Genomic DNA, 19694 nt, shown 5'->3' on the forward strand with positions numbered 1-19694 from the left:
AACATTTATTTACCCTTGAGAGACAGTGAGAGAGGGCGAGAAGCAGAGAAAGGGAGACCAGAATCTGAAGCAGCCTCCAGGCTCTTCATTTTCATATTTTTGAGAGACAGAGCGCGAGAGACAGAGTGCAAGCAGGAGAGAGAGAGAGAGAGAGAGAGAGAGAGAGAGAGAGAGAGAGAGAGACAATATCCGAGAGAGAGAGAGAGAGAGACACACACACACACACAAAATCCGAGGCAGGCTCCAGGCTGAGCTGTCAGCACAGAGCCCGACGTGAGGCTCAAACTCACAAAACCATGAGATCATGACCTGAGCCGAGGTCGGATGCTTAACCGACTGAACCATGCGCCCTGAATACAGACCGTATTCCAACCTCAGTTCCCTCACTTACTAGCTGCGTGCTAGTGGAGGTAAATTCTCTCTGGATGTCAATTTCGTCTGTAAAATGGAATTAATAAGAGAGTGCCTATCTTACAGGGTTGCCAAAATCACAACAAAGAACACGTCACAAGCCTATCACAGTGCCTGGTCTATAGTAAGAAAACTCGTTCGCTCTCTTTTCATCCTTTTACCCCAATTCACCTGCTGCTCAACGCTAGAGCCCAGCAGGTAAAAGCCGTGGGAAAAAACACCCTGAGGCTAAAGAGGAAACGCTTGAGCTGGGGGCGGGGACTGCGACGTGCCCACTGCGCAGGCGCGCCGGCCAGGTCAGGTTCGGGCTTCCAGCTGGGGGGGGGTGGGGGTTGGGGGGGGGGGAAGAGGGCCACGATTGTCCTGGCAGCCCCGCTCCGGCCCAGGGAAGTGGGGGGACCTTGGCTGCGCCCCGGGAGGGCTCAGCGCTCTTCGAGGGACTTCGGGGCCCGAAGGGTAAGTTCGAAAATGGCGGAGGGCGAAGAAGGAGGGGCCTTGCAGGGCGGGGGGCTGGCCTCCCAGCGGGGGCAGCAAAAAGAAGCCTGCGAGGGGGCCCAGTGGGGCGGCCGGGGCTGTGAGACCGTCGGACCGTGGCCGGTGTCTCTTTGAGGCCCTGTCGCGGACGCGCCTTGGGTTCCCCGACTCGGGGCTCCTCCGGGAGATGGGCGGGCTGGTGGGTGCGCCTGAGGGAGACGAAGGGACTTCCGTTTCCTTCTAGGCTGGGGCCCGGCCGCCGAGCGGAGTTGGCATTTCCAGATTGGGGCTCGGGCCGCCCCTTCTCCAGGACCCTCCCCTCCGGACCGCGCTAGGCGCCGCGGGCGATCCGGGTTGACTCTCCTGGCGCGGTGGGTACTGCCCGTACGGGTTCCTACTTCTCCTCCTCCTCCTCCTCCTCCCCCTCCCCTCCCCGCGGGCCCCGCGCTGCGGGGGAGGGCGGGAAGGCCACCCCTGCGCGGCGCGGGTGGCCCAGCCGCGGCTCCTTGCCCAGGTTCCCGGGAGCGCCGAAGGAAGGCGCGGGTGGGTGTGTGGCTTCGGGCCGGCCGGTGCCCTCCCAACCCCTATGACCCCTAAGGTAAATCGAGTCAAAGAACTTTTTTTTTTTTTTAAATTATCAAAGGGACCGCCCTCTCCCCACCCCCCGAATCTGATGCGTGTGGCAGGTACGGAGCTGGGTGGAGTGTGCCTGCCGGGGGCTTGTGAAGCAGAAAGAATAGGAACCGGAGAGCTTCCGGGAGAGGAAATTAGCTAGTAATTCTTTCCGATCTTTGCTGCCCTAGTCACCTCCCCAGGATATTCTGTGAGTAAAGCAAAATTCAGTCTAACTTTCAGTTTCATTATATTAACTCCTTAATACACTTAATTGTTTTCGGGAAGAGGGGGAGTGGTTATTGCTGAAACTAAAACAGCCCCCTCCACCTCCAAAAAAAAAGAAAAATGTCAATCAAAGCTCTGTAAAAACCTGCCTATCCGATTTTAATAATCTACTACTTTGCTTTCAAATCGAATTCTGTCCCTAGGTCTGTCCCACTATGCCTCGGATGGCTAATGACGCATAGAAATGTACTCTTGTAAGACTGGAGGTTGCTATAGTGTTTCTTTCTTCTCTTTTTTTACTTCACATTTCTTAAAACCAGTTCAATAGAACTGTTACAGACGGCCATCTTAGAACTGTAACATTTTAGAGTTGGAAGGGATCTTAGTCCAACACTGATATTTTACAAAAGTAGAAAGTAAGGCACAGGAAGATTTCAAGGCTTGTCTAAGGCTACTCAACTACTTAGATTGGAACCCAGGTTGTCTGGCTCCTTGCTCACCGCTCTTTCTGCGCAACTGCTGCCCAGAGTCTCCAAGGAAGAAAATTAAATATTCAGTTCATTGCACACTTCCGAAGCGTATACACTTGGTACCGTACAACTGTGCTACCACTTTCGATGTACGTATTTAACATTTTATGAAGCCAGTGCTTGAGATATTTTTTTCCCCACCATTCAAGAAGTGGCAGCAGTTTGGTTTAAAAAGATTTATACACACACGCATCTACATATTTGAATGGCCTCGGATAACTTCTTGAAGGGTACACAAGAAAAATGTTAACAGTGGCTACTTAAGGGAGGATGGAGAGGGGTGGGACGCTTTTGAATTTGCACGTGGCCTAATGTCCTGTTTGGATTTCTTACCATAAACAAGTATTTTATAATTACATACAATTTTTTTTAATTTGCACACATATATGTATATCAATAAAAATAAGTATTCACCCATCGTATGTATATATAGATATATACGTGTGTGTATTTATGTATCAGTGGTTTGTATTGTAAAATCCACCGTGGTTCCTGTCAGCCCAACTGGCAAAGCAGGCCTGACTATCAGATGCTCACATTTCTTGTTTTCTTCTGTTGCTCCTAATATAAGATGGTAAAAAGAATATATGGTACTAATATTTCTATATTTGTAGGAAATGTGCTAGGTTTTGATTATCGAATAATACGACAAACTAACATTCAAGATAATTGTATTTGATGCAATGAAAAAATATCTGAATATAGAATCTTTACGGATAAGAAATCATTAAAAAAAATTAAGATCGGAAGGATCCCTGGTGATTTGTAGTTCAGCTCTTTATTTTTTATGAGTACGTTAACTAGGACTCAAAAGAAGAAAAAGTGAATTGCCCAAGATTATGTATCTGATTATTGGCAGAGCTTGGACTAGGGTCTAGGTTCTAGTCCAGTGCCCCTTGTGCTATATTTGGAACTTTATTGCTTTCTAGTGCATTCAGTGACTCCAACTACACAGAAAAAAACTGCCGAGTAAAGGTTAGGCCCATTTCAATAGATAAGAATTATTGTAATTAATGTGCAAATTAATTTGTTCAGTGCTTGAAATATTCTACTGACGTGTTCCCCTTACATTTGATTGTAAACAATCTGTTTAATAAATCCTTTATATTGTAAATGCTTACAGACTCCAAATATGAAATTATGATATTTTACTAGTTTTGTTCTAATATTTAAAAGTCTGGTAGCTAGTGATAATGTGAGGGGTGGGAAGTTACGCTTTATAAAATAAACATTTATTGAGCACCTACTCTATGCCAGGGATTGCACTATGTGGTGCAGGGTTCCAAAGACAAATGTGGCAAAACAGATGTTCTTTTGAGGCTGGGAGATTATCATGAGCTGTCAACTCTCCAGCTTTATCTGTGTGGTCTAATCTGGTAATAGTATTATAAAATGTAATCTGTAGCACAGTTTAAGGTCATTGGCAGTAGATATGAGGAGACAAAAACAGTATTGGTAAAATAAGTTGATAATTGAATTGAACAAGTGCTCTTTTTCTTTTACTTTTCATTTAAGGGGGAAAAAAGAGCATGTATTGCTCACAAAATTTAAAAGTCCCGGGCTTCCAGCTTTTTACCAGTTCTTCCATTGCAATTGCTGGGGAGCAAATATTGTTTTCGTGTCTTAGAGGTCACGTGGTACAATGAGAAGGGCCCTGGATTTGATGCCTGGGTTCTTGTCTTGGCTTTGTTTCCATTTAGCTGTGGGATTGTGAGCAAGTCACTACATATTTCTACATATTTCAGTGCCTACACATTTCTATTTTCTTCATAACTTTTTATGAATTAAATACCCCATTTAATTGGAAACAGAATATTGTGAATATTTTAAATTTTAAATATGTTTCTTATAGAAAATTTATGAAATTCAGAATTGTATAAAGAATAAATATAATCCACATTCTTTTATGTTTATTTTTTTTATTTAGGCTCATATTGTGTGTAGATTGTCATAATCCTTTTTTCTCATTCAGTATTCTGTATTGAACACTCCTATGTTATGAAAAGTCTTTTAAAATGTAGTTTTTATTTATCCTCCATATTATTCTATGTCCCAGTTTCTTCAGTTTTATAAAGTAACAGATTTGGGCTAGTTGATTTAAAAGATTCAAAACCTGTGATAGTAGTTTTTTTTAAACTGATTATCTCAGATCTTATCAAGGAAAAAAATCCCATGTAACAATTCCAAATCTGTTTGGAATAAATACTTAAAGTGAGAATGAATTAAGAACAAGGTGGAGGGGCGTCAGGGTGGCTCAGTCGGTCGATCGTCGACTCTCGACTCCGGCTCAGGGATCTTGATTTGTGATCCCAGGGTTGTAGGGTCAAGCCCTGAGTCGGACTCTGTGCTGAGCTTGGAGCCTGCTTAGGATTCTCTCTTTACCTCTGCCCCTCTCCCCCACTCAAGTGCTCATACTCTCTCTCTTAAAAGAACAAGGTGGACAGATAAACCTTAATAATTTGTGAATTCTACTTTTATTTATCTTTTTCTGCCTTTCTGATTTGAATATTTTCATTTATTTTAAAATTTCAAGTGCTAAGACTTGAATTTCAATTTGTTGGAGATGTGAATGATATATGGGTCATTACTGTGTTGAAAGATGGCCTATTTTACCAACTTGGATGGGTATAGAATAGGTTGAAGAATAAGTTGGGCTTCTGGGCTTGAGATTCTGGGATTACCGTAGTACAGAGGAGGGGAAATTTGCGGAAGCTCAGAAGTACTCAGTAACTTGCCCAAGGTCCAAATAGCTATTAAGGTGCAGGGGTAGGATTTGGATTCACATTTCTCTGATTCTAGTAGTGATGCTTTTCTTCCATTGCATGCTGTGTTTCAAAAGATGAAGATCTCTTAGACATTTTTTTTTTGAGAGAGTGTGCACATGTGCAAGAGAGTTGGGGGGAGGAGAGGGAGAGGGAGAGAGGATCTCAAGCAGGCTCCAGGCCCCAGCAAGGAGCCTGATGCAGGACTTGATTTGACAACCTGATCCAAGGTCAAGAGTTGGACGCTTAAGTGACTGAGCCACCCAGGTGCCCCTTGGCTACACGTTTTTTGATGGTACCGCTTTGATCAAAATTGACTAATTTGGTATCTTTGGATAAATTGAGCTAAGGTGGGAAATGTTGAACTAGCACTTAGGAAATGGTTTTCAGCTTGAGACAACCCAAACAGCACACCTTGAGCACCTTCTGCTTTGAGCTGAGCTCCAACATCAGTATGTTAACAGTGGCTGGCATGTAGCAAATGTGGGCCTGGTAAAAAAATTGTTGACTGAATTCCTCTGCATTGATAAAGAAATGTATTAGATGAAAAAGGAGAAAACTTCTAAGGCCTTCCAGATAATTTGAAATGAAGGACTTTTCGTACTCTGAGAAATTAACCAAAGCAGTCGTGGATAATTGTTTTTTTTTTTTTTTTCAACGTTTTTTTATTTATTTTTGGGACAGAGAGAGACAGAGCATGAACGGGGGAGGGGCAGAGAGAGAGGGAGACACAGAATCGGAAACAGGCTCCAGGCTCTGAGCCATCAGCCCAGAGCCTGATGCGGGGCTCGAACTCACGGACCGCGAGATCGTGACCTGGCTGAAGTTGGACGCTTAACCGACTGCGCCACCCAGGCGCCCCTATAATTGTATTCGCCATAAGAATTTGAGGCCAAACTTATGAGTTGTGCTTTATGTTACTGTGATTATACCTAATGGTAGGTTGTCCTTTGTGTGATAAAAGCATACTTTATTTTTCAAAGTTTATTTATTTATTTTGAGAGAGAGTATGAGCGGGAGAGGGGCCGAGGTGGGGGGGAGAGAGTGAATCCCAAGCAGGCTTGACACTGTAGCATGGAGTCCAACGTGGGGCTCAAATTCATGAACCGTGAGATCGTGACCTGAGCCGAAATCAAGAGCCAGATGCTTAACCGACTGAGCCACCCAGGTGCCCCTAAAAGCATGTTTTAGGTGATTTTGTAGGACTTGGCCTGGGCTCTTATTATTTTTCATTATGGTATAGTTTTAGTGCTGCTGTATAATGCATTTTGGAGTTTGATTTTTGTATGATTGGTACCCAGTCTTTGTTAAGGATGTGTGTGATTCACTTACCATGATCTGCCTTTATAATGTGTTTTCAAGGATATGGGTCGTGGTGAAAACTGAGGTTTTACCTGTATAGACTGGGAATAGCTTGACCTCAAATGGTCATACAGAGGTTGAACCGAGTGAGTTAAGGCTGATGTTCTAAACTGGGTAAAGCTGCTACCACTGTGCTTTCCTTGGAATCTATAAATACTAACGTGTGGTTTAACTTTTATACTTATAATAGTTTTGTTGGCCTCAAACACAGGCCTCTGCTATGTATACAATCCTGTATTGCTATACGATTTACCTTTCAATATGATTTACCTGCTAATTTTTCAAGCCTTGAAAGGGCAAGGAACTAACATTTTCTGCTACCTCATCAGACTAACCCTTCTGCCAGTAATTCATACAGTAATTTCCTTAGACCTATAATGGTTCTAATCACTGGGTTTGGTTTTGACGGTCATTTACTGCATGAACTTTGATGAGTAACAATCAGAAGACCACAGTTTCCCCATATTTCAAATGGGGCTATGATATGTTGGATAGGTTAAATTAGATACCACAAATGAAAACATTCTCAATGTAAATCACATACATATTTTAGTTATTATCAAAAGTAACATGGTGAAAAAAAGAGGCTGGGCTGTGGAATCACACAAGCTCATACTTAGGTTTTGACCTTCTGTTAAATGGAATTAGACGTTTTTTAGTTTCATTTAAGCATGTTGTAGGTTAGAAAAAATATTTACACGTAGCTAAAATGATGGCATGGAGGGAAATGAATATTAGTTTATAGATAGTTTGGAACACGTGGGCACTCACTAAATATATAGGTGGCCGAGTGGCTTTCAGATAGAACTAAGTATTTTTACTGGAGAAAAAGAAAAGATGTTGGCTTTTATAAAGAATTTGTTTTAGAACTTGCTTCAGATCTTAACATGATCAGGAAAGAGAGTACTTAATTCTGAGAAATATCTAGGGTAGGTGTTAGGCTCTCACCAAGTCATCTATTAAAAGAACCTCGCTTGGTATGGCACTTGTATAACCATCAGATTTTTAAGTACTGCGTCCTAATCACTCTGTCAGGATAAGTTAATCTTGATCTTAATAAATATCAAATAGAATAAGTTCCAGTTCTGTGCCACTAATCAGCTCTATGGCCTTAGCCAAATCATTTAACTTCCTTATGCTTTCGTTTCCATATCTTTAAAATGAAAGAGTGATTTCTATTATTATGTCAGCACAAATGCCTTCAGTGATAGTGAACAAGTTTCGCTTGTGGGTAAGATGATTTTAATTTACAGTGTACTTGATTCAGAGCTGCCCTTTAGTAAAAATTAGGGAAATTTTGGGGCAAAGATTACAGGAAACTCTTCACTTCTTAACAGGCCCCAAATTAATTGATTATGTTTACAAGGAAGTGAGTAAACAGTTCAGAACTCCAGCGGTAGGCATCAGACATTTTCAACAAAGTCCTGTTGTTTTCAACTCAAGTTAACAATAAGTAGCAATCAGGCATTACACCTGTGTTTCTCAGCCCTCTCTGCTGGCGACTTACTGCCACCCAAGCAGAGGACCAGAAGACATTTGTTCATGGCCAACCACTGTGGACATGACCTGATGACTGCTTTCACCTCTGGGAGATGACCTGTATCCCTCTTTTTTTTAACCTGGTGATTAACAGTGTCGACATCAATTTACAATTTGTTCTTTCTCATTGGGGTGGCTCAGAGTTAGTAATCTAACTGTAACATTACAAAGTAGAAGGCTGGCACAAATTCTCAGGATAGGCAAAAAGAGAAGGGCCAAGAATATATCCTTCCCTCTCCTTGTTATAAGTTATAAAAATTATCTTTTGAGAATGAAAAGGCAAAACCTTGCAATACCAGGCCCTGCTATTGATAGTTTGCTGGGCTGTGTTCACAGATGAAGGAAGTGTTGTCACCTGGCACATAGCCAGCATGGACTCTTGATTTCTGAGTCATGAGTACAAGCCCCACACTGGGTCTAGAAATTATGATCAATTAATAATAATAAATTTTTAAAAAGTAACCCTTATGCCAAAGTGGTACATTTGGGAAGGCTTGTTGTTCTGAAACCCTTCAGACCTGCCTCTGAAACTTGCCCAAGAAGTTTCACAGCCCAGAAGTTGAGTTGGTACATTTCTCCATCTCAGTGAACTGATTGGTCTCTTAGTCCTGAGAATACATCAGTTCAGTTAAGTAGTGGTGTCTCATTTCAGGAGATGGTGATGCAGGTGGGCTTCCAAAGTTAGGGCTATTGTACAAAGAATCTGGGATTTTATAAGAGCAATTTCTGTGGAAATGAAAGAAAAACAAAGGTTAATAATTAGAGCAGATTATAGTCCCAGTTTCTGAGTTTTGAAGGCAGCCAGTTGAGAGGATTTGTAGATGTCCAGCTCAAAGCATCTTCAGATGGAGTGAGGGCAGGCACTGGCATTCTGAAAGATTTTCCTGGTCTGTAATTTGAATGTCTCTGGTGATCTGAGTGGTCCACATAGCAACAGGCATGAAAATTGTTTATATGTGAGCTGTTGTGATTTCTCCGAAAGTTTATATCAAGTTGTCTAGCTTTAAATTGCATGGCTTTGGAAAAGGGACAATATTAGTTCTCGATGATTCCAAATCAGAAAGGTTGGGGGGGGGGGGATGGTTCTTGGGTGGCTCAGTTGATTAAGTGTTTGACTCTTGATTTTGGCTCAGGTCATGGTCTCAGGGTTCATGGGTTTGAGCCCTGCGTTGGGCTCAGAGCTGACAGTGTGGAGCCTTCTTGGGATCCTCTCTCTCCCTGCCTCTCCCCAACTCACTCTCTCAAAATAAACAAACATATTAAGAAATTAAAAAAGAAGGGTGGGAAAAATTTGGAAATGTTAGTTTGGTGGGGTGCCTGGGTGGCTTGATGGGGCATCCAACTCTTGATTTCAGCTCAGGTCATGGTCTTACAGTTCGCAGGATTGAGCCTTGAATTGGCCTCTGTGCTGACAGCACGGAAATTGTTTAGATTTTCTCTCCCTCTCTCTCTTTGACCCTCCCCCACTCCCTCTCTCTTGCACGTGCATTCATTAATATTAATGAATAAACATGAAAAAAAATGTTCATTTGGAGAGTTGCAGCCAAATATTGGAGGAGACTTCTGAATTCAAGATCCAGTCCAGTTTATAGGTAGAACCTAAAAGATAATTAATAGGGGCTCCTGGGTGGCTCAGTTGGTTAGACATCTGACATTGGCTCAGGTCATGATCTCACGGCTTCTGAGTTTGAGCCCCACGTCGGGCGGGCTCTGTGCTGACAGCTCAGAGCCTGAAGCCTGCTTAGGATTCTGTGTCTCCCTCTCTCTGTCTCTGCTCCTCCCCTGCTTGCACGCTCTCTTTCTCAAAAATAAATAAACATTAAAAAAAATTTTTAAAGAGACAATGGCACTAGAATTTGATATTCATAATGGTGTATTACTCTCTGCAATCATCCCCATTTTTATCAAAGATAATCACAGTAAGATCAGTTTATTTGCAAATTCAGTCTAGTCTCAATAAACCTGACCTGATTATTTACATAACTGCAGCAAGAATAGTGATTTATCATATAGGCTCCTTTTTTAAATTTAAATCCAAGTTAACGTATAATGTAATAATTTTAGGAATAGAATTTCATGATGTATCACGAGTAACATCCAGTGCTCATCTCAACAAGTATCCTCCTTAATGCCCCTCACTCCTTTAGCCCTTCCCCCCACCCAACACCCCACCAGCAACCCTGTTTGTTTTCTGTATTTAAGAGTCTCTTATGGTTTGTCTCCCTCTCTGTTTTTATATTATTTTTGCTTCCCTTCCCTTATGTTCATCTGTTTTGTATCTTACATTCCACATATGAGTGAAATCATACATTTGTCTTTTTCTTATTTCCCTTAGCATAATACACTCTAGTTCCATCCATGTTGTTGCAAATGGCAAGATTTCATTCTTTTTGATTGTCAAGTAATATTCCATTGTATGTATGTGTGTACATACACATCTTCTTTATCTGTTCATCAGGTGATGAACATTTGGGCTCTATCCGTACTTTGGCTATTGTCGATAGTGCTGCTATAAACATTGGGGGGCATGTGCCCCTTCAAATCAGCACTCCTGTATCCTTTGGATAAATACCTAGTAGTGCAATTGCTGGCTTGTAGGGTAGTTTTATTTTTAATTTTTTGAGGAACCTACATACTGTTTTCCAGAGTGGCTGCACCAGTTTGCATCCCCACCAGCAGTGCAAAAGAGAACTTTCTCCACATCCTCGCCAACATCTTTTGTTGCCTGAGTTGTTAATGTTAGCCATTCTGACGGGTGAGGTGGTATCTCATTGTGGTTTTGATTTGTATTTCCCTGGTGATGAGTGATGTTGAGCATTTTTTCATGTGTCACCTGGCCATCTGGATGCCTTCTCTGGAAAAGTGTCTGTGTCTTCTGCCCATTTCTTCACTGGATTATTTGTTTTTTGGGTGTTGAGTTTGATAAGTTTTTTGTTTTTTGTTTTTACAGATTTTGGATACTAACCCTTTATCTGATATGTCATTTGTAAATATCTTCTCCCATTCCATCAGTTGCCTTTTAGTTTTACTGATTGTTTCCTTTGCTGTGCAGAACTTTTATCTTTTTTTTTTTTTTTTTTTTTTTTTTTTTTTACTTTTTCGATGTTTATTTAGTTTTGAGACAGAGAGCATGAGCAGGGTAGGGGGCAGAGAGAGAGGGAGACACAGAATCTGAAGCAGGCTTCAGTCTCTGAGCTGTCAGCACAGAGCCTGACGTGGAGCTCGAACCACAAACAGTGAGATCATGACCTGAGCTGAAGTCACATGTTTAACCAACTGAGCCACCCAGGCCCCCAGAAGCTTTTTATCTTAATGGTGTCCCAATAGTTCATTTTTGCTTTTGCTTCCCTTGTCTCCAGAGACATGTCAAGTAAGAAGTTGCTGTGGCTGAAGTCAGAGAGGTTTTTGCTTGTTTTATCCTCTAGGATTTTGATGGGTTCATGCCTTATGTTTAGGTCTTTCATCCATTTTGAGTTTATTTTTGTGTATGGTGTAAGAAAGTGGTCCAGGTTCATTCTGCATGTCGCTGTCCAGTTTTCCCAGCACCATTTGCTGAAGAGACTTTTTTTCCATTGGATACTCTTTCCTGCTTTGTCAAAGATTAGTTGGCCATACATTTATGGGTCCATTTCTGGGTTCTCTATTCTGTTCCATTGATCTGTGTGTGTGTTGTTGTGCCAATACCGTACTGTCTTGATAATCATAGCTTTGTAATATAGCTTGAAATCCGGAATTGTGATGCCTCCAGCTTTGGTTTTCTTTTTTAGGATTGTTTTTGCTACTCAGGGTTTTTATCATATAAGTTCTTTTAATCTGCTTTGCTAAAACTTTTCATAAGGAATCTCAGATTGGACGTTTTAAAAGCCTCTTGAGGCTAGAAAGCCAAGCCAAACACCTGCCATCTGATTTAACCTGTAATACTTACAGTTTTGGGTTAATTCCTCTTGTTGTGGTTCCTAGGATGTCCTTAGGTTCCTGTACCTGCCAGAAAGTGACCTTCCTTCCTTACCTTGTAAGGCTACCAGGAACCCTGTAAATAAAGTACCAGGCTGATTTTTCCAAGGGGCTTTATTAGCTCCTTAAAGTCAACCTTAGCTCCTTAAAGTTGTCTGGTCCTATGTCTATGCATGTCTGTCTCAAACGTAGCATTCCAGTCAAAGTCTTGGTACTATAAACAGTGTTTCCAATTGTGTCCTGTTATCAGCAGAACAGATTCTTCTTGAACCTATGCAAGTAACTATATTGCTGTGGAAATAAGAATACTCCCTAAGTTTACAAATTCTGGATGGATCAGGTAGAGATAAAAAGATGTATTTATCTTTAGTTTATCTGTAATAGGAGCCAAAAGTAAATAAAAACCTGTTTTCAGTAATTAATGTTTCATTATTTTATCTTATTTGGAAATGATCTATTCAATAAATTTCTGTCATTTGACTTAGCCAAACTCTAAACTTGAAAGTTATTGAAAAGATTTTAGAAGCTAGTTTTAAGTACATATACCATAAAATAATTATTACTCAGAAGTTCACCTAAAAACTCTTATCCCACTTAAATCTCACAGATATCTAAATCACTTGCTCCCAAAAGTTATGTTTAGACTACTCAGAAAAATTTCATGAGATATTAAACAGTCAGCCATTATCCCAAGCTATTTTTCTTGCTGACAGATTTTGTAAGAGCTATAACATGAACTTATTTGAGTAGTAAACCTAAGCAGAATAAAATTTGAATGTCTGCATTATATTCAGTGTTGATAACTCTAAAGACATGCCTGGTTTTTTTTTTTGTTTAGTTTTTATTTATTTTTGAGGGAGACAGCGTGAGTGGGGGAAGGACAGAGGGAGAGAGGGAGACACAGAATCCGAAGCAGGCTCCAGACTAAGTTGTCAGCACAGAGCCCGATGCAGGGCTCAAACTCACAAAGCGCGAGATCATGACCTGAGCCAAAGTTGGACACTTAACCAACTGAGCCACCGAGGCTCCCCAAGACATGGCTGTTTTAGACTAATGAACTTCAACTGGCTTCAGTACTGAGTATTTTTCCAGATCACATGAACCTGAGAGGCATTTGGGTTACCTTCTGTTATATTTCTGAGAACCTAAGTAGTATTTTGTTTATAAGCACTGAATTTTAAGCCAATGAAACAGAACTCTTGTACACATTAACTTTAGTAATATCATCCGGACGTAGAAGATGCCTCCCATCTACAACACACAAACATACAGACAGACGCAAGTATAGACCTTAGAGTTTTTGTTTTAAAATTTTTAGCAGTTGTGCCTTTCTAGTACCTTTTTAGCAGTTGTATTTTGAAAAGTTCTCTTTCTCTTTTTTTTTTCATGTGAAATTGGGGATAGTCTAGATAAGAATTTACCCTTAAATCTCAAAGGCACTGGGAAAGAGTACAAGTTCCTCCGAGAAAGAGTTCAGTTTCCTAAGGCCAATATTTACAAGCCTTGTGAGATAAATAGGGGAGGATTTGGGATGGGTTAAAAGGAATAGGCAGAACTTTGAATTGCCTCTAGAGTTGCATTTCTAGTTCTGCAAAGATTTGTAAGATAAGGACAATTGCTCTCAATCCCTCAAAGAATTGGGTTGCAACTTAAATGGCCTCGTAGGTTGATCCACCCATAAATCCTTTTACAAGGGCTTTAGAAGATTTTTCTTTCCCTCTGGGTACATAGTTTTACTTTTACTTAGGGGAGGAGACCAAAAAAAAAAAAAAAAAAAGTTCTTGTCAGGCTCTGAATATCAGCTTCCAATCTGGCTAGTCTCCAACCACAGAGCTGTGTGTTGTCTCTCTCTGTCTCTATGTCTCTCCCTGTCTCCATGTCTCTCCCTCCCTCCCTGTCCCTCCCCCATATATGTAACTTTTGTAAAAGTGAGCTCTGTGCCCAACATGTGGCTTGAACTCACAACCCTGAGATCAAGAGTCCCATGCTCTAGTGACTGAGCCAGCCAGGTGCCCCTGAAAAAATCTTTTAAATATCTTGTCAGTTTTTAGGCAGATAAACAAGCATTTTCAGGGTTTAATGCAATATGCCTTTGTGAAGTCTACATACAGGCCTTCTTTCTGAGTGTACAGTTGAACCTCAGACTCACCTTAAGGGGAAAAGCCTCCCTTTCTGCCCCTGAACTTCGCCTTTAGTTGATATTTGTAGGAGGGCCTAGTAGAAATCCAAAGTGGGGAGGTTTTCAGGGGGGTGGTCTGGCTTGTCTGCATAATCATTGGTGGGAAGAACACCCCTTAGCGGCCAAACAGGGTCCCCACGTGTGGGATTGTAAATGGCCATTAGTCTTTTTAATTCCTCTTTAAATGTGGTAGGCTCCTCTGAAAGTAGAGGTAAAAGGACTTTATAATTGAAAAGATCTGCTCCTGTCTGGGGAACATGACTTCTTTGGGACTGCACAGGAAGGCAGGAAGCTGGAGGAGCCTGATTATAGAACCCAGCCAAATAAGCCTTATGTCTGAGCCATATTGTCCATCCTGGGTGTTTCTGTGAAATTTATTTTCTGACTTTTAGTATTTACATGAGTAACCTGTCTACCCTGGGCTTAGAGATCATGCTGGAGTGCTCCCTGCAAATCTTGTGGGGAAAGGGAAGCTGAAGCAAGCAGCTAGGTGTTTTAAGGGATTTTCTGGGGAAAGTGAAGGAGCTTTGGGGGCTAAAGGAATTTGCTGAGGAGATGGGCCAGATTTTATGAAATGGAGTTTATGTTAGGGACTTTAATTTTTGTACGAAGTCTAATTTCCATTCTTTTCATTTTGTTAAGGGAGTCTCTTAAGGCTAGCTCTTCTGTTTCTTTGTATCTACTTTAAAATTTTTTTTAATGTTTATTTTTGAGAGAGAGAGAGAGAGAGACAGAATGCAAGTGGGTTGGGGCAGAGAGAGAGGGAGGCACAGAATCTGAAGCAGGCTCCAGGCTCCGAGCTGTCAGCACAGAGCCTGACGCGGGGCTTGAACTCACGAGCTGTGAGATCCTGACCTGAGCCGAAGTCGGACGCTCAACCGACTGAGCCACCCAGGTGCCCCATCTTTGTATCTACTTTTTAATTTGGTCTTCCCATAGGTACCATTAAGACAATTGTTTAGGATGAGAGCTCTCTAAGAATTCTTTTTTCAACTATAGAACCTTTTCATTTCAGAAGATCCATCATCTAGCCATTGACGAGTAGCATCTATTAATGTCCATAGCCATTCAAATCAGGAAGCCTTTTTATGGCTTAACCAAGGATGCAAGAGGCATCCCACGAGAGAGTAAAAGATTCAGGCCATACAAAATCCAGAAAGTTCACTCCCAAAGATTGTTTGAGAAAGTAAAGCCCTTTGTTGTTATAGGCTGTAAGAATGGTGTGGTGAAAACAGCATCTCTGTTTTCCCACAAGAACACGAGACACCTCCAGTCCCAGACCCACTAATCTGACACCCGGCAGGCACTACTAGAACCGGGCTTTTCCAGCACTAACAAAACAACAGAGGTTGAGATGACAAAAGCCCCTTATGGACTGGGACCCCTCATAACAGACTCCCCTGAGAGCTGGCACAGTCAGATGAAAAGAGTGCTGCTTGTGACTCAGAACCCTGTCTATTTGACTGGTCACCAAGATGCATACTGGAACATGCATCTTCTGGCTGGCAGAGACAAGGGAGCATGTTCTCAACCTCTCAAGACATAGAACAAGACAAAAGGAAAACCTCATCTAGCTTTTTGTATATGTATATTAACAGCTTTAGCTAAGCCTTGGGTCTCTTGGAGCCAAACTAATACTTAAGAGGGGTGTGCCACTGGGTTGGGGATCATGTGATTTACAGAGTACCTGGCATGGAATTTTTTTTGAGGTTGGCGAGTGACCTAGTGTAAATCTAACCTGTTCTGTGACCAACTTATCCTAACACAGGAGACTTTGGATTAGGTGGCCAGTGCTGTAACAGTTCTTAAATACTTGACCCATGCCCTCCAATTTTGTGGCTTTGGCTTCCAGGATGTTTCTTAGCAACAGCGTTTACCTCATGTGTTCATTAACCCACAGCAAAGTTTGTCTAAACAGACACCGGTCTGGTGAGAACCATGAACTCACCAATCAGTGAGGCCGGCTCAAACAGCAGGCTTCTAGGGCCTATGCCTGCGTTCTACCCCATGGCCTTCCTTCTTATGACAACACAACAGAGACAAAAACAGTGACCCTCTCTGGGAGGAAAAAGACCAATAAAAATCAGGAGTGCTCAGATCTTTACCAGAGTTGCTGGACCCAAGGAACTAGTTCCACAAATATTTTTTCCTACTGATCTAAATTTAGAAAAGGAAAGAAAGGACTCTCACTACTCTCATTTCCACTGGGCCCTGCAGGCAGAGATTAAGAAGACTGACATGGTAAGAATTCCTACCTTCTGCCACATTTATCAGAGGTGCCAGAATTTCTCAGCTGCCGCAGCCTCGGAGCAAGCAGTAATCAGCCAGTACAGTTGCTCCTGCCTGGCTCACCCAGCTGTTTGGGAGGAAATTTGTTTCTTCTACTTTTCTAGGTGCTTTGGCTAGGAAATTGATATAAGACAGACTAACAGGAGAAGAGCAAATCTGAGTCCATACAGAAGCCACATAAGAATATGAGATCCACAGGCAGTCAGGTGGTTGAGGCTTACTTGCCATCTTGAGATAAGGGAAAGGGGTAGGGGTCTGGGACTTCAAAGGGGAGGAAGACAGTTTACAAGAAGATGAGAAGAACAAATGTTTGATAAATATTTGCCTGGCCTCCAGAGACAGGGAGACCCAGAGGAATTTGATCTACAGGCCCTGCAGAACCTCCCCCAGCTTAACCACACCTAGCCCATATTCTTTGTAGTGATCTCTGATGATAGTTCTCTTCCTGGACCAAGCCCTCTATCTAAATTCCTTCAGGCAGTTAAGGGGGAGGTAAAAGCTTTTCCTGGGTCTTTGGGCCTTGATTGACTTCAGCTTAAAGTAATCCACATGCCAAAGTGGCACATTTTGGGAAGGCTTGTTCTGAAACCCTTCAAGGGGAACCAGAGGTTTAAGGTAAGGGGTGGCATGAATGAGATGACTTCTTGCATTGTTTGATCATGTTGTGTATTGTCTCTCTTTTAAAATATGCATGTAAACATAATGTTCAGAAATATGGATTTGTACTGGTCATCCATTTAAAATAGTGTTTTAATCAAGATAAAGATTGATGTAGGAAGATGCTTAGGATATATTATTAAATGGAAAAAGAAGCAAGTTGTAAAATACCACGTATAATAAATTTCCTCTAGAAGTATTTATAATGTGCATATGCCAATGCATACAGAAAAGGTTCTGAAAGGATAGATATACTAAAAGCCACAGCCTGGGTAGTAAGATTCTTTTTTTAATTTATTTTTTATTTTACTTATTTCTTTTTTTAAATGTTTATTTTTGAGAGAGAGTGAGCAGGGGAGGGGCAGAGAGAGGGTGACAGGATCCAAAGTGGACTCCGCGCTGACAGCAGCGAGTCAGTCCAGTGTGGGGCTTGAACTCACAAATCACGAGATTGTGACCTGAGCCAAAGTCAGATGCTCAACTGACTGAGCCACCCGGGTACCCCAGTAAGATTCTTTCTTAATTCCTCGCTTTGAAAAAGGAAAACATGTGTTTGTATTAAAGACTGAATGAATATCCATCTTGAAATTTTTTTTCTGCTTGTTCTGATTTTAACAAAGGGTTTGATCTGGGCTCTGAATAAGCATAAATAGTATTCATCTGTGTCATGGATCTATAGTTTGGACTGTAGATGGTTTGTTTTTTAATCAAAGGCTACTGTTTAGCAAGCACTGTAAATCGTCTTATGGTCTGAACAGTTTTCAGTGAAATGGAAGAGGCAATAATAGTAATAATAATGATCTTGAGCCTTTTTATGATCTTAAGTGAATTTTTGAGCCCCAAACCTGTGTATTCTTCATGCAGAACATTTTGGGGAGCACAGTTGCATAATTTGTTTAAAAAAATGAGGGAATACCTTACTGTGTGTCCATTTTGAGCAAACTGTACCTGTGGAGTAAATTATTATAAATAATTAGGCAAAGATTGGAGGTCTTTGCTCAAATTTGAGTATTACCATGACTTTGTAAATTAAGTGTGGAACGTGTAATTGATATTCTCTTTATTGGTTCTCAGCATGCCCTTGTGGATGTTTACAGAAGTAGGTTTCATGATCAAGAATTGTATATAGCAGTATTCATAAGTTTATCTTATTAACTGAGCTTATGAGCCAAGTGCTCATTAATGCCATTTAGTTATTTGAATGGCTCTAATACTTAATTTTAGGGAATGAACTTTTGATTTGCTTGAATGTAATCTCAAAAATATTTTATTGCCCATTTAAAGTTAAAAGAAAATATGCTTATGGTTAGAAGAACTTCACTACTATAATCTCTTTAATGTTTATTATTTTTGAGAGAGAGAGGACAGAGTGTGAGTGGGCGAGGGGCAGAGAGAGAAGGAGACACAGAACGTGAAGCAAGCTCCAGCCTCTGAGGTGTCAACACAGAGCCTGATGTGGCCCTTGAACTCATGAACTGTGAGATTATGACTTGAGCCAAAGTCAGACACTTAACCAACTGAGCCACCCAGGTGCCCCTGAACCTCACTACTGTAAATGAACAATTTGACTGAAATTTGAATTTGTATGTAAATATAGGATAAAAGCTGAATTAAAAAAATGATACACCCTTTTTGTTCAGGGTGTATCATTTTTTTAAATTCAGCTTCTTGGGGCACCTGGGTGGCTCAGTCCAGTTGAGCGTCTGACTCTTGATTTCTGCTCAGATCATAATTCCAGGGTCATTGGATCAAGCTCTGCCTTGGGCTCTGTGCTGAGCCTGGAGCCTGCTTGAGATTCTCTCTCCTCTGCCCCTTTCCCCTGTTCATGGTTGGTCTCTCTCTCTCTCTCTCTCAAATTAAAAAAAAAAAAAAAAAAAATATATATATATATATATATATACACACACACACACACACACACACATACATACATACCAGGGTTTTTTTAATTAAATGTTTTATTTATTTATTTTGAGAGAGTGCAAGCAGGGGAGGGGCAGAGAGAGAAGGAGAGAGAATCTCAAGTAGGCTCATGGAGAGCCTGACATGGGACTTGATCCCACGAATTGTGAGATCGTGACCTGAGCCCAAATCAAGAGTCCAACACTTAACCAACTGAGCCACCCAGGTGCCCCTCAGCTTCTTAATATTATGCTACGTTTACATAAATACTACAACTTTGTAAGTCAAAATGCTAATTCTAAGCATGGAAATAACTGGCTAATACTTAAGGTGATTAAAAGATGGATTGACCTCAGTTGGGTCAGGGAGAATGTTGCTTATTTGACAAGATCCCTATGGGGAGAGGCAACTGATGAGAAAAATTTGTAATATTTCTGCATGTAATGAGAAAGAATCTTAAGATAAACTTAAAATTATAATGATGTCTGATCTCATGGTTTGTGAGTTTGAGCCCCACATAGGGCTCTGTGCTGACAGCTTGGAGCCTGGAGCCTGCTTCAGATTCTGTGTCTCCTCTCTCTCTGCACCTCCACCACTTGTGTGCTCGCTCGCTCTCTCTCTCTCTCTCTCTCTCTTAAAAATAAATAAATGTAAAACAAATTTAAAAAAATAAAATTATGATGTCTTATGATTAGCACATATAAAATTTTGATTGTGTTACTATGAAAATGCTTGTGAATCCTATAATATTTTTGAAATGTGGGTTTTTTTTAAGTTTTTTTTTTTTTTTAAATT

General features: G+C 41.2%; 1 protein-coding gene across 4 annotated transcripts in view; it reads left to right on the forward strand.

The window, feature by feature from the left end:
* Positions 1-761: 761 nt before the first annotated feature.
* XIAP (X-linked inhibitor of apoptosis) overlaps positions 762-19694 on the forward strand; it is a 45131-nt gene continuing 26198 nt past the window's right edge. Inside the window, exons 1-2 of one of the 4 annotated variants that reach the window (XM_047843696.1) lie at positions 762-867; positions 1130-1256. The gene's annotated coding sequence lies outside the window, so the exon portion shown is untranslated. The other 3 variants (XM_047843698.1, XM_047843697.1, XM_047843699.1) reach the window with 3 other exon arrangements.

Source organism: Prionailurus viverrinus, chromosome X (assembly GCF_022837055.1).
Source record: "Prionailurus viverrinus isolate Anna chromosome X, UM_Priviv_1.0, whole genome shotgun sequence".
In the NCBI taxonomy this organism is placed as follows: Eukaryota; Metazoa; Chordata; class Mammalia; order Carnivora; family Felidae; genus Prionailurus; species Prionailurus viverrinus.